This window comes from Cynocephalus volans, chromosome 1 (genome assembly GCF_027409185.1).
Source record: "Cynocephalus volans isolate mCynVol1 chromosome 1, mCynVol1.pri, whole genome shotgun sequence".
Lineage (NCBI taxonomy): Eukaryota > Metazoa > Chordata > Mammalia > Dermoptera > Cynocephalidae > Cynocephalus > Cynocephalus volans.
This window is the reverse complement of record NC_084460.1, coordinates 107,438,237-107,444,999: the sequence shown is the minus strand read 5'-3', so window position 1 is coordinate 107,444,999 and position 6,763 is coordinate 107,438,237. Positions and strand designations below refer to the sequence as shown.

Here is a 6,763-nt window from a genome sequence, read left to right as displayed (position 1 = left end):
TACACTTAGGTCTATGAAATACTACACTATAAATAGCAATGCTTTTTTCAGTCTGTAGCTGGGGCTAATAAAATACAGTACAATGTTTACCTGGCTAATGAGAGTTGAAAGGGGATCAGTTGGCCTCCCACAATAGGATGTGCAGTGTTAGCTAGGTCGATATGACTACATGCATGCTTCATAACGAGACAGGCTGACCAGGATTTGAGCCCATCTGATTTACACAGATGACACTATTTCTTTACAAAGGTGGCTGGAGTTCTTTGTCTCCTAAAACCAATACCTCTGTCCAGTTACCTTATGACAGTTTTTGAGTATTCTATTGAGGATTGGAGACCAAAGCAGCTGTATAAAACTGTAATGTACCCAGTAGGTACCATTCAAAAAGGGTAAATGGATGAAATTACACCTTTCAAATGTTAATCTGACACTGTAAACAACAGTTGGGTCTCATCTACATGGGTAAAGAACTTTACACTATTTTAGCACCTTTCCAATGGGAGAAAAAAAGATATGATTCTGATAGTTAGTGGCTAAGTTTTAAACAAATTATCTCCATAGCTACTAGGTTAAGAAAAAATAGTTTTTGCCCTTGCGTCCCTTTTCTTCTTGGATTTAGTTGTCCTCTGACCAAACGGAAGGGTAGGCGGTGCAGAAGTTGGACTAGGAAGGTCATCTGTCTAGTAGGCATATCTCTGTGGCTGGGGTTGAGGGATTGGTTGTCCAAGAAAATATTTTTCTTCTTCTAAGTCAGAAGAGGAGGAGGAACACCAGGAATCCCGGAAACACCTTCAATCTCAGGTTCTGCAGCACGTGATCAGAGGTGGCGTGGGCATACTGTCTGTAGAGAGCAGCATTCTGGATGCATGCGTGGATCTCCCAGGCACTTTTATTCCATATATAGTCTCATAGTTATTGGGGGTAAAAAGTTGTAGTCTGTCCTTGGGAGAATATTTTCTTTCTGTACCAAGATTCAGTGTTGTCAGAGCAGGACTTTCTATTTGTCCTGTGGCAATAGTGATGACACCTGGATCCCCTCTCTTCAAAGTGGTGGACCGAGTCCTTTCACTCGTTGGAGGCTGCCCCATTTTGATGTTGCTGTAGTTTCCATTGTCAATGACATCGTCTAAAAACTTGACCTGCTTGGTCTGGATTGAGACTTGGATCTTCTGAGTACTGGCGGATGTACTAGTTTCTCTTCAGGCATGATTTTCTTGTGGACACAACTCTGAACTTCGAATCTTTAAAGGACTCTGCAATTCTGTGCAGCAGAGTCCAAAAGTTCCCATATTGCTTATTTCCCCACAATCTTCTGCCTCCATTTTTCAGAGAATATAATGATGACTTTTGCTTGCTTTCTACATCCACTGAAGCCACTGTGATATTAGACAAAGCCAAAGAATCCATAGAATCTTGAACACCTTGCTCTGGTTTCAAGTCTGACAAACACTCAGGGAATCTTCATACCCTTGTGTTTGATCATGATTATATCCTTAAACCCCACGTTCCCGATCCAATTCCTGGAGCCTTCTACTACTTGCAGGGCCCAGGTGGTTGCCGTAAGCAGAATTGCCCAGACCATCTTGTGACTATGCCCAATACATATCAGAATGGTATTTTTTTACTTGCAAGATTCTTGTTGTTTTGCTTTAACATGGTCTTATTTTTAACCACGTTATCAGATATACAAGGCAGATTGGCTCGAATTTCCATCTCATTGGGTGGCTGCTGAAGATGCTTTTATCACTAAAGTTGTGGAGGAGCTGTGTCATTTAATCTTCATGCTTAGTCCATTTTTCAGTGTCTTCTGAGGTCTCCTGCTCTGCTCCGCCTTTCCAAAATTCTTCATTGACAAAACTTGCTCCTTTCCAGAATAGACTTGAATCACCCAATTTCCAAGAAAGGGTGTCATCAGCATTGCCTGAAAGGCCAGGAAACTTGTAGTTCAGGGCAGGGGACAAGAGGAAAGCACACTGATTCACTTACCGACTGCTTTTGCCCATTCACATACTTTTTCTAGCATCTCTTGATTGAGCTGACTGAAATGCAGAGTGGGAAGAATTAGAGGCATGGATGTCTTTACCGAGGCTGCATATTTTTGAGCAATAAGTCTGACTGTTTGGGAAGGAAGGGACATCCCAACAAAGATACTTTACAGTAGGCACAAGAAAAGCTCGCTTCTGCAGCACATCAGTTGTACCTGTTGTAGGTTATCTGTGCATGGTCAACACCAATACATATGTTCCCCACAGGTTTCACAGTATTCTGCAAAGAGAGACTCAAGACAGCCACAGTAGAACGGTGGCCATCCTTCATGATGTATGTTGTCCTCCTGGAACCATTTCACACTCAAGGCACAATGTTTCATGTGCCAATGGTGACTCTCAGCTTCTGTGCACTCAACAAAACTGTCTTGTCACATGCTGAGTACTGTGGTTTGAGCAGTTCAGCATGGTGCCTGCACAATGAATTTTTCCATCCTGATAAACATGGATGAAATCGACCAGCAGCTCTTTCTTTAAACATGAGACAGACAAAACAGAATGGGTGCCAGCATACTGTAGGGTCTGCTCAAGAGCAAACACTGCAATTTCACCTCCATTTATCTCGCCCCACATTGCTCACACGTGGAGTGCATTTCTGCTCTGCACAAAAGTTTAATTGTTCCTCTTCCAAATGCTTCTTTCTTCCCCAAGTACTGAACACTTGCAATTCTTTTTTCTCCTCTTCATTTAAAGACCGACAACACCATACCTCATTATCACGTGGTGGCCACTGGTACAAAAGCCATTCAATCTGATGTGTCTCTCCAGGGCTGTTAACATAAGGAAATGTTCTACCTGGCAAGCAAGCAAAATAGAGCTGGATCTGTCCTGGTCTAAGGCCCAGGTGGTCCTAGGAGTACTCCTTCAGTACTCCTTCAGTGTGCAGCCAGAATCAACACCTGATGCAGAACTTTTCTGACACCCAAAGGCAAATTTGCTTATTTTGGGCTCCATCTCCAAAGGTATAATAATAAAGTTAAAAAAAACAGTTTCTCAATCACAGGACATGAGACAATGGCTACTCCATCTGCCAGCTCCATTCCCAGGAGACTTAGTGAGTGGAACTACTGAGGTGCCCTAACCTCTTAATCTTGAACTCTTTTTCCTGGAAGCAATGGACTGGTGCAGAAAAATTCATTGGGTTCTGGAGTCAGAGAGAACTGGGTTCAAATCCCAATTCTGGTACTTACTGGCTGAGTGAAGTTGGGCAAGTTCTGTAACCTCTCAGAACCCCAATTTCCATATCTGTAAAATGGGCATGATAACAGGGATGTAGTGAGAATTAGATAAGAGAAACAATGTGAAGTGTAGGGCCTGTTGTATGCTATGTAGTTAGCAAATGGTAGTCCTCTTCTATTCTGTTCTTCTGTTATGCAGAACTAGGTCTGGTGTTGACACCTTAGGTGAAGCACTAGGATCACCATTTTCATAAAAGCAGTATGATTTGGGGGAGAAGGATGCCATAATCTCTCCAGGCCTTTGTACATGTTATTCCTCAGCTTAGAGTACTGATTCTCAAATTTTCCCATGCTTCAGAATCACCTGGGGGATTTGTTAAAACAGATACTGCTGGGTTTCACCTAGAATTTCTGGCTCTATACATCTGGGAAAGGATCTGGGAATGTGTATTTCTAACAAGTTCTCAGTTGATGCTGATGACGCCGGTCTGGAACCACATTTTGAGAACACTGGCCTAGAACATTTTACTATTCTTCTTCTCCTCCTGGCTAATTTTTACTCATCCTTCAGTTCTCAGTTTTGATTTTATTTCCTCCAGAAAGTCTTTCCTAAACCCAATGTCCAAACCAGACATTCATTTTCTGTACTTTCAAAGCGCCCTGAACTCGCTCACTTGTAGGACTTATCACAATGCTGTGTAATTGTCTTGCTACTTGTCTGCATCTCCCACTAGACAGTATCTACTTTGGAAGAGAGACCTTTTCATGGCTATATCTCCAGTAGCTTGCTCAGTGCCTGGTACACAGTGGGTGCTCAATAAATGCTTGTTGAATGAATGAGCCAGGTAGCTGGGAACTAGGAACTCCTGAGGGTAAGGCAGGTAAAGGGAGTAAGTTCTAGCAGTGGCAGTGGTCAGGCAAGCCAGGATTCAGTGCCAGGGAAATCAGCAGAAAATATCAGGAGCTAAAGGTACAGGCACTGGACCTTAGAAGCTGGGTATGGCCTCTGGAAGGATTTGGGTCATGGAAGCGGAACCCAATGTCATAGAAACTAAGCAGGGACTTGAGACTCAGTTTCTGACTAAGATGCCTGATGCAAAAAATCAGAAACTAAACATTAGTGATCCCATTCTTGTTTGATGGCCCAACATATGGTCTATCTTGATGACTATTTCATGTATAGTTGAAAAGAAGGTATCTTCTGTTGTTGAGTGGTGTGTTCTATAAATGTCAGCTAGGTCAAGTTGATCAATAGTATTATTCAAATCTTTGCTATCCTTACTAATTTTCTGTCTATGTATTCTATCAAGTATCGAGTGAGAAGTGTTTGCATCTCCAAATATAATTATGGCTTGACTTTCTCCTTTTCAATCAATTTTGCTTATGTATTTTGAAGTTATGTTATTAGGTGCAGACACATTAAGCATTGCTATGAATTTTTAATGAATTGATCGCCTGATCATTATGAAATGTTTTTCTTTATCCCTTTCTAAGGTTCTGAAGTCTACTCTAATATTAATATAAACACTCCGGCTTTCTTATTTTAAAAACAGCTTTATTGTGATATAGTTCATATGCCATACAATTCACCCATTCAAAATATACAGTTCAGTGGTTTTTATTATATTTAGATTGTGCAATCATCACCACAATCTAATTTTAGAACATTTCATTGTCTAGCTTTCTGTTGGTTAGTGTTCGTATGGTATAATGTTTTTATCCTTTTATTTTTTCAAAAAAGTCCAACTTTATTGAGATACATCTTGTTACTTATAATCTTTTCATATCATAGGGGCTGGCTGGTTAGTTCAGCTAGTTAGAGCCATCCTTGTAACACCAAGGTCATGGGTTCTGTACTGGCCAGCTGCCAAAAAGAAAAAAAAAAAACTTTTCATATCTTTATATTTAAAGTAAGTTTATAAAAGGCAGCAAACAGTTGAGTCTTGCCTTTTAGTCAAATGTGATCATCTCTGCCCTTTAAATGGTACGTTAAGGCATTCATATTTAATGTCACTTTTGATATGGTTGTGTTTTAATCTACCTGTACAACATTGGTTTCCCATCTGTTTTGCTCATTGTTTTCCTCTTTTCCTACCTTCTTTTTGGATTGAGTATTTTATCTTCACAATTGGCTTATTATCTAATATCTCTTTTCTTTATCTTACTTTTTAGTAGTTTCTCTAAAAGGTAAATATCCATATTCAATTTATCACAGTGTATTTTCAAATATCGTACTGCTTCATGTATAATGTAAGGAACTTACGGCAGTACCCTTCTATTTCCTCCTTTTAAACATCCGTGCTATCGTTGTCGTATATTCTACCTCTATGTGTGTTAAAAACCCTACCACACCTTGTTATTATTTTTTCTTTAAATATTTAATTATCTTTTATAGGAATTAAGGCACGAGAGCAAAAATTCTTTCAGATCTATCCACATATTTACTATTTTTGGCACTCTTCAGTTTTTATGTCAATCTAAGTTTTCATCTGCATAATTTTCCTTTTGCCTGAAGAACTTAAAAAATTTTTAAAAATATGTATTGTACAGGTTCTATTGGTGTCAAATTATTTCAGCTTTTGTTTGTCTAAAAAAGCATTACCTCATTTTGGAAGGACCAATGTTTGCTTCCTACCTGAAGACAGGCTAGAGAAGACCATGACGGCATGGTAAGAAGAGAGCAACAGTTTGGTGGGGCAAGATGTGAGTTATCTGCTAAGTGAACTCTGCAGTGGGCTGCGGGATTTGAGCTGCTTTGATGGGGTGCTTCCCAATAGGGCTACCTGCCAAGACTCCAGCAGTATGAGGAAATGGTGGTCCCCTGTAGAGGTCAAGAGCTGAAGACATGGATCACAATATATTAGTCAGAGAGAGCATCACATCAGGGAGCCATGCACTACAAAGGTACCATGGGGGCCTCTGAAGAACCCACAAATGGTTTCCCTCCTATAAAGACCTAGCATTTGAACATTGGCCAGCTAAGTTAGTCAAGAGAGATCACAGACTGTTCCAACCTGCGTCAAAAGACCTTTGTTCCCTTTTCCCTTCCCCCCATCCTGATCCTGGAAGAGCCAGAAGAGGGAGGGAGAGAGGTGGATGAGGTGAAGCAAAGAGTAAAATGGCAGACCACAATGCCTTTGTCCTCAATGTTGGTCTCCTAGCCACAGGTCAGGTGGGCGGTAGACAGAAGCACTGAATTGAATGTGAGTTTTTGGTTTACATTGGATTGGAACATTCCCAAACTAGGCTATTCGTATAACTGCAAGAGCTTGAAAACCTTTAAGATCTTCCTGAGATGTTGTCCAGAGGCTAAAAAAAGAGATCCGGCAAGGCATATTAAAAGACGGAGTTAGGAGACAAATAAAGCCGTTTCCTGTTTGTACCTCTTGAGTTCAGTCGTGTGTGTGTGTGTGTGTGTGTTTGTGTGTGTGTCTGTCTGTACCTATTGCTTCTGCTGGGCTATGGCAGGGTGTGGAGAATTTTTCCTCCTTCACTATAATATGTACTTTTCTAGTGATTACAGTTTGCTATCTCCTGTCT

At 40.7% G+C, this 6,763-nt stretch overlaps 1 pseudogene; it reads right to left on the bottom strand.

The window, feature by feature from the left end:
* Window positions 1-569: 569 nt before the first annotated feature.
* LOC134384037 (prickle-like protein 1) lies at window positions 570-3,005 on the bottom strand (annotated as a pseudogene).
* Window positions 3,006-6,763: the final 3,758 nt, after the last annotated feature.